This window comes from Heloderma suspectum, chromosome 2 (genome assembly GCF_057233095.1).
Source record: "Heloderma suspectum isolate Gila_16-S chromosome 2, 16-S_ref, whole genome shotgun sequence".
Lineage (NCBI taxonomy): Eukaryota > Metazoa > Chordata > Lepidosauria > Squamata > Helodermatidae > Heloderma > Heloderma suspectum.
Window position 1 is genome coordinate 67,185,277 of NC_139459.1, and position 9,343 is coordinate 67,194,619.

Sequence of the window (9,343 nt, forward strand, 5' to 3'; positions counted from 1 at the left end):
CGTAAGCAGGAATGTTTTCATATCTGACATTAAATGTGCCTTTGAGCATCTCACTCCTGCACCTAACTCTACGCATGCACATTTGTTTATTTATTTGTTACATTTCTATACCACCCAATAGCCAAAGCTCTCTAGGCAGTTCACAACAATTAAAACCATAAAACACAATATGCTAAAACATAACATAAATGCTTAAAACTACAGTGTAAAACCAACATGAAAAATAAAAGCCAAAATAAAACCTGTCAGCAGTGCAAAGATTTAAAATACAGTAACATATTTAAAAATAAAAACAACAGAAACTGAAAGACTAAAATGCTTGGAAAAATAAGCTGTTCACCTGGCACCAAAAAGACCACAACATAGGTACCAGGCGAGTCTCTCTGGGGAGCTCATTCCACAACCAGGGTGCCACAACAGAAAAGGCCCTCTTCTTAGTAGCCACCCACCTCATTTCCTTTGGTGGTGGCTCCCAGGAAAGGACTTTCATACTTGATGAGGGATTTGCATACTTTGTACTGAGGCATCCACACCCAAGCAGAAAATGCAAAGTCAGAATTGTCCCTGTGGTCAATTCATCTGGTGAAGCAGATTGCATTTAAAGTGTGGCAGTGGGATTTCCACTCTTAGTCAAAGGGATGAATGTCGAGAGACAGATCCCAAATCCCTGTTGCCAAAAGGTTTTAGTTTAGCACCAGTCACTGTGAGCATCTCTACACCAGCCTAAAATCCCACATTTAAAATGGGACTTTCTGCTTCCGTTTTAAATGCAGGATCACAATGGACTCCCTTTTCATGCTCTTCCTTTCCCCCTCCTTCTCCTCGTATCTGAGTCTTCCATATGTTTCATTGATCTAGTCCCTCTTCTTACGGCTTTTCCTTTTTCACAGAGGGAACTCAAGCAGGGTAATTTGGTAGCTCATTATCTCCGATCTATTTAAAAATGGAATAAAGGTCATTTAGTACAGGAGACGCCCTGGAGATTCACGCCATCATCTAATGGCCCGCAAACTTCTGTGAGTGAGCAATCTCAACAGTAGGAAAAAAGCTCTCTCTGAAAGAGTCCTGAGTCTATGCCTTGAGTATGGGTTTGCCAGAGGCATCTGGCTGGCCACAGTTTGAAGCAGGACACTGGGCTAGATGAATCCTTGGTCTGATCCAGCAGAATCGTATGTTCTCAAAACAGAGCAGAGCTTTCTAACTGCATCATTGCGATTGTTAGAAGAGCTTCCATAAATAATGTATTGTGACAGGATTAGCCACTTCCAGGAGGGGATGGGACCTCTGGAGGGGGTGGGACTAAAAGGGCTATGAATTATCTGCCATCTTGGGAAAGGGATGAGGCCAAGAAGTTTGATAGGAGGTATAGATCTCCCTACCATACGAGTGCTACTATCCCAATCTGAAGCCAGTTCCCATCTTACTGGGGGCTGTGATTTGTGGGGGCGTGCCAGCCAGCGAGTCTGGAGAGGAGCAGCTGCACAGCCACGGCATCAGTGCCTTTCCAGGAGAGGACTGCTGAGCTGCAGCTTGGAGTAAAAAGTACAAACAGGTCAATTTTCAGCATGTTTCACTTGCTATACCTGTGGCACTTTAAATTGGATCACTTTTAAGTTTTGCAGAACCGTACACCTCAGGTAGATCATGGATGCCAAGTTTCCGGTTATTAGCTCAACAGATGTCATTTCTATAAGTAGTAGAATTTTGAGGCTTATAATTGCGGAAACTTCTTTTTGCGACATACCTTGACTAATCCTGTGCCCCTTTAGTGCATAAGTTTAATTTTCACATCTACTCCATAACAGTTTTTCTTGGGGGGGAAAAAACACAGGTCAGCATCAAGATGCCCCAGGATCTATTTTTTGAGTTTCAACTATCAGGTTTGCTCTTCTAATAAAACCTGATTTGCTGATTTGTTCTCCATGTGTATCTTTGTGTTCTCCAGCAGAAAATTGTGTTGCTACAGTTGGACATGAGGTATACAGGCTGTTCTACATGAGGCTGTTAATCCATTGTATCTACTTTTGGTTTTGTCGCAGAACTGAGATCCAAACACTGTACGAAAAGCATTTCCTTTCCTGCTTTTCCACTACATAACCTTTAGGTGGCACTGTGGTATGGTGGAATAGCACAGATATACAGGTGGAAAAGCATTTTCGTTCACGTTCAGAAATAACACCGAATTTTCCCTGCTCTAAAAAACTTGCTGAAAGTGCTCTTTAAAAACAGAAGTGAAACTGGAGGGTCATGATGACATTCTAAAGAACCCATAAACAACCATGAGTAGAGAATGAGGAGTACACAATAAATGCCTTGGGTAGAAGAGCTCTACATCTCTCTACCACTCACTCAGGAAAGGTGGATGTCATTGGGATTGAAGAGGGGAAGTTTATTGTTAGATAGGGGCCATACAGTCTGATTTTTATGTACCAAACTAGATGTGTATATTTTATTAATTGGTGATCCAATAAGGATTAACATCTTTTGCAAATATACTTTGGAGCAGCATGCCTGTATCATATCAACCATATATTTAAAACAGGTTGTGTGGCATTCTAAAGGTAATGCATGGTTTATTAGCCTTGGAAATGATAATAGCCCCTGCGACAATACATTTATTACCAAAGGTAAAAATGACAACTCGAAATGGCACTTGAGATGGGGATCTAGCTAAATGAATTCCTGCTTCTCAACACTCAATTAACCTATGAGGTTTTCTGCTCTTTATGTAGTTGATTTATGTTCTTAAAAGAATAAAAAAGTAAATCATTCAGTGTCATGCCAATTATGAGTGTTTCATGCATTTTTACTAGCATATCTTTGTGATTTGTTTTTCTATATATGCACTTTCTTTATTGAATATTTGAAAAAATGTATTGAATATAAATTTTATTCTAACATATAAGGATATATACATTGAAGGACAAAAATGGTTGCTTAGGGACAATTTGTAAATCCTGAATAAACTTCACAGTGGTGTCCAATATATTAAAACCAGTTGGAGTCTCGCCATTGACATAAGCAAGATGTAGACTGCACTCGTTCCAATTGATGTACTGATTTACATTAATTATGGACATTCTTCAGCAGCCCACACAACTTCTGACCCAGCAAATCAAATGCATCACACCAGCCATTTATGATGGGCTACCAGGTACTTGACAACCTGTTTTTGCCATCCCAGGAAGGGGGAAAAATGAGGGGATGCCATACATGGTTGGTGGGTTGCATACAGGTCCATGGGTCACAAGAAGTGTAGCCTGTAGTACAGTTTTTATATTATGGATTTCTATGAACTGCATGTTTACTAGTACATCTGTCTCTGGACTGCAAGGATTACACTCTAATACATATAATCAGGGCTGGGGAAGAGTGTCCTTTGGGCAAGAGTGAACTGCCCTCCCTATGGTCCTACCTCTTTCGTGCAGGTCTTATCACTGCCCCGTTTACTTGCCCTACTCTTTTGGTCCCAAACCACCCTCAGAGGGAGAAATCAAGCCAACCAGAGGTTGCTGCTACTTCTCACTGTTGTCACTCCATGTTCATGCAGGGTGGGCAGATGAACAGGCAGTGACACAGCAAGGAGGACATGAAGCTGGGTCAGGGAGCTGAGAGGATTGGCAGGAAGGCCCTGCTGGTGTATCCAGCAATGCCAACCACTCCTGCCAGCCTGCTCGCAATACCTGTATTATATGGAACAACTCTGGGTGATTCCAGATGAGGCTTTTATCCTGCCATCACCCTGCCTCATTTATGGAATTTTATGAGAGATCCAGACATTATCGTCTTCCACTTGTAACCCACTAATGTTTTCTCATTGTTGTTTCTGTTATTTTTCTTACTGCAAAAAATCAGCTAAGGAGAAAAAGATGGAATAGCTGCACAATGCATTCTCAGAGCTTTTCTACATAATGCTGTTAATTGGCTGTTAATCTGCTGTATCTACTTTTGGTTTCGTCGCAGAATTGAGATCCACTACATGAAGAGCATTTCCTTTCCTGCTTTTCTATTACATAATCTCTAGGTGGCACTGTGGTATAGCAGAATAGGGCAAATACACAAGTAAAACAACCAGGTTCTTTCCGTTTTACAATTAAATACCTCACTTTCTCTGCTCTAAAAAAACTGAAAGTGCTCTTTAGACACAGAAGTGAAACTGGAGGGTCACAATGTCATCTAAAGAACCTGTAAACAACCATGAGTAGGGAATGATGAGTGCACAATAAATGCCTTGTGTAGAAAAGCCCTAATTGGTAGTACTAACAGTCCTCCATCTGGAAGCACCCTTTATCTCTCGAAGCTTTCTGACAGAGGTTTGGTCATAAAAAAGCACATTCTTTAAACATATCTATCTATCTATCTATCTATCCTATCTACCTATCATCTATCTATCTATCTATCTATCTATCTATCTATCATCTATGTGTCGTCATCATCTTATTTATTAAAAAATATTTATAGGTTACCTTACAGCATAAAACCTCCAAGGCGGCTTACAAATTGATAAATAATAAAAGCAGCCATCAGTAGCTTTCTGTTTGACATTTCTGCTTAAACCTTATACCAGTTCACTTTTTTAAAGACCTGACTCCAAGAACAATTTTGTGCTCTTTCAAGAAGTGATTGTTTCACAACCTGACCATCAAAACTCTGCCCCAACACCTGCCCCCCCCCCCCTGCAGCATACTGGTATTTAAAACTGCAAGATGTCTCCCCCCATTTACGTTTGATATTTTTGTACATTGGTTACTTTATTGAATAATTAAATTACTTTAAATCATTTTAAGCTACTTCGAGGGAGAGAAGTGGAAAACGCTAATTGGAAATAACATTTTAAAAGAGGGAATGCTTCATGTTAGTTGAAGGGTACCTGCCTGCCTCATTTCTTTTGAGAAAAATGCTGGTGACAGTGCCATGTCAGCAGGCCCTAATGTGTGATCTTTAGCACCTCTGGGAGGATTTCAGCTGGCTTCCCAGGTATTATTACGACAGTAATGCAAGGCTGATTGCCACAATATTCAGAGAATATTCACCATGAAATCTGAGTTGGCTAATAAGCAACATCAACCATATAGGTTGGCAGTTCTGACCTGCCATTACTGTATATGTACATCAAGAAATCCTGTAAAATTTTACGTATTTTAATTGTTAAACAATTTTTGATTTTTTAAAAATACTAGCAAATATGTTAGATCTATCCAAAGCCACCACATTAACCCGCAGTATTGCTTATTTTTTTGTTGCTGTTAATCTTTGCGTTGTGTTTCAGAACAGAGTCCTCAGCTTTGGTGTATGTCGACATTATTTGTAGTGAGGATTTTCCTCACTGGGACTTTCTAGTAGGCTTTAAGAAAACATTCATACAACTTATGTAGCTGTGGCAGATAAGATATGATTTCAAACAATGTGATGACATTTTGATCTACAATAATAGATTTCTAGTTGCTGAGGCTTCTCTGACTTCTAGTAGTGGGGAAGCCCGAAACATATTAGACCTGTTCATGTTGCTGTTCTCCACATGGATTTTACCATGAAGTGATTATAAAAATCTCTGATTAAAGTTGAGAAACAAATCAGTTGAATTGGCCCTTGAGGTTCTTTTTGTTATATCCCTAAAATGTAGAGACTGTTCCTATACACATCTCTGCGGGAGAACATGCACTCCTGCAAAAAAGTACAGTTAAGGAGAGATGGGCTGGAGACTATGAGAGCCAGGTGGGTAGAGCTTGCAAACTGCTACTTATGCCAAGATGCTTCTTTAATTGGAAGAGCTGGAGAAATGATGAGAAATAATCAGGATGGGGACAGTCATGTGCTCTGCGGATAAAAAGGGACTATGGGCTGGGGAGAAGTGGCTTAGGGTGCAATCTTATGCATGTGTAGACAGAAAAAAAGTCCTACAACTGGGGACATGCTGGGAGTGGCAGGACTTTTTTCCGACTAAACATGCATAGGATTGTGCTCTGAGTCCCTGTTATTTGGACTGGCTTTCATCAGTCTCTTTTGCTAATGTGGAAGTGGGGGTTGGGGGTTTGAGGGCAAGCTCTCATGAACTGAACATATGACCATTTTGGCTGAAAAAAGAGAGAGGCTGTAATCCTATACCCAAGCCCCACTGATCTCAATGGGACTTACTTTTTAGTTGACATGCATAGGATTGTGTTGTTAGAAGAGCTGTAGGGTTGATGATTCTTCATTCAATGAGGGCATGAAATTTGTCTCAAATCTGTGTTTGGCCCATGTTTTGTTTTATTTTATTTTGTAAAGACAGCCAATATCTTAGCCAACTATCGACCCTTCCCATATTATAATTTGGGATATGAGACATGTGGGAGTAGCTCCTGTGAGTTAAAACCATAAGGTAGGAAACACTCTTGTGTACTAACCAATATGTGCCTTGCATCTTACAAAGAATTTTGGATGCGCTCCTCTGCAGAATCAGATTTTTATTTACATAGCTCTGATGGAAATCTCAGTGGAGTCTGAAGAGGAGAAAATATTCAGGGTTTGTGCCATTAATGGAGCTAGAGGCTATATTTACAAAGGTAGGCCGCAGACTAGTGGTTTCTCTTTACAGTTCATAAACCTCAGTGTTTTAGTTTTTCTAAATGCATACAAACACATACAAATTACAAATCATCACTACTACCATGATTATTCTGTTTAATCACCTGTGAAAGTAGCACAAGGCAGAGATGATCACATTAGCAGCTGCCCAGGGAATGTGTGACAATAGCTTGTGTTGAAAATGACTTACAAAACCAATGTTGTTGATGATGATGACCTTGTTCCTTACAGATTGGGCTTCTTTGCTGTATAAACTACCAAGCTGGAGACAACATTGGTATCAACACAAGGTGGCACTGCTAGCAAACCCAGCAGGATCCATGTATAACAGTTTTAAGATAAGGAGATGTCAAAATTCTTTAACCTGTTGTTTCAAATTAAGCAAAAGCCCAGCAACATCTTGTGGATTTGCTAACTCGACACTACATACAGAAGTAGTTTCAAGAGGTGATCAAGCTGAAAACTAGAACAGAAAACTGAAAACTAGAACTGTGTATATGTGTTGGACAGTCTTATTTGGGGAAGTATCCATTGCTACACTTGCACTAGCAGGAATGACTGCTAGTGCAAAGGGAAAATAGAGCTTGATAGTGCAACCAGAAACTAGATCAAACTAATGCTTCTGGAACAGGACAAGTTAGTGGAACTCACACAACGTCATTGGTGCTGGTGGACTGCCAACATTGGATATTGCCCTTGCCCCCCCCCCCCGCAATATTTTTCAATGGAACTACCATCTCTAGAATTACTAGAATCTCAGTTTGTTGGTTGCTTACACGATGATAATATAGATGCATTTTTAAATTGTTCACCTTTTTGGACAGGGCTGAATTACCCTTGAAAAATCAAGTTTACAACTTGGAAGTGTTCCTGGACCTGGCTTTGCTCCTGGATTTTGAGGTAACAGCTGTGGCCAGGAGTGCTTTTGCCCAGTTTAGGCTGGTGTGTCAAACTGTGCCCATTTCTGGAGGTGGCAGGTTTGGCCATGGCCATGCGTGCCTTGATTATATCCAGCTTGGCTTCCTGAAATATGCTGTATGTGGGGCTGGCTTTGAAAGGCATTTAGAAACTTCAGCTGGTACAGAATGCAGCTTTTTACTGGAGTTATTTTTTGGGTGGGTGGAGGGAATATATGACTGTTCTTTTATATCACTGGTTTCTGGTCCATTTCTGGACTCAGCTCAAAGTGCTAGTTATTTATTTTAAAAGCCTAATTGGCTTGGGACCAGGATCCTGCCATCAGTCTGCCCATTGGGGCTGGTGGGTGGAGGGCAGCTAGCCTAATGGTAGGCAGAGCCAGGGGGTCACAGTAGGCAGAGACAGTTTGATCATCAGTACAAAGCAGAGGGTTGGGGGATTTCTGTGACCCACACAACAAGAGAAAAGCAGTCCTCTGGAGCCACATTTGCCTGTTCCAGAGCAGCTAGTCATTGCACAGAAAAGGCAAATGGGGAAAATTAATGCATTTATGTATGTATGTATGTATGTATGTATTTATTTGATTTCTATACTGCTTACCATATATAAAAAAAATATTTGTATGAGTATGTATATACCGTTTAGAGATGTTAGGTATCTCTAATATCTCTAGGAGTATTAGGTATACACACGCATAGACATGCAGGCTGAACCTAAAATGAGGGTTCAGAGCATTAACACTTGAGAGATCATTCAGTCCCCCAACCCCAATCTCATCACACTGCATGTTTACTCAGAAGTAAGACCCACTCTGTTTAGTGGAGTTGACTTCTAGGTAAGCAGACGCAGGATTACAGCCTCAAAATATAAATGCCTTTGTTTTGTACAAGCAAAATTGCAAATATACCTAATATGAGAGAGAGAAAGAGAGAGAATTGCAGACTGCTTCATCCTATGTATCTTAGTTATTGCCATCTGAGCAGGAGAAGGAAATAAAAGTTGAAAACAGAAACTACAAATTTTGTAGAAAACAAAAGAAAGTGTATGATTTAGACAGAAACAGTCTCATACAGTTGCAGTATTAAGAACTAGTAGCATATTGGATATCAACTTGGATATCAAGTTGAACTTAATAACACTGAAAATATTGAACTCTACTGTATACACATGAATTTATTCTTCTTTAATGTTGTAGATTGTCTTCCTACCTTTTTTTTATACTACACATTTTAAGTGAGTAAACTGCCTTAAAAGCATTCACTCATTCTAAAACAGAAAATATGTCATAGGACTTTTTTTTCCCACAGTGTCCCCTCAATTTTTTTCTGTGGGCACTTTTTTTTTAAGTCCACGCTGGGGTGGGGTGGGGGCAGAATCCCTGAATTTTTCCTCTTTTTGTCCAGGCCTTCACACCTCTACTTATGACACAAAACGTTATTGGTCTTTAAGTACTACAAAGACTTTGTCCCAATTTCCAGAGGGGTAGCCATGCTAGTTTGTTGAGGCTTAAACAACAAAGGGTCTTGTGGCACCTCAAAGACTAACAAATAAGGGCACAATCCTATGGCCGCTAGTCAGCCCACGCTCCAAGGTTGGTCCCCTGAGAACCGATTTCCACCCCCACCCCCCGCGCTGCCTCATAGGCAGTGCAGATCAGTCCCATGCTTTGTGCTTGTAAGAGGAGCACAGAGTGGCAAAAATGGGGCATTCCTAGGGGCAGGGCAGGGTGGGGAGGGCAGATGTGCCATTCTGACACTTCCTGTGCATCCTCCAGCATCCGCCCCTTGCTCCGACTTCCCACAGCTAGCCAGCCAAAATTGGCTGTCTAGCTGTGAGTGTAGGGCAGCTGAAGCATGGA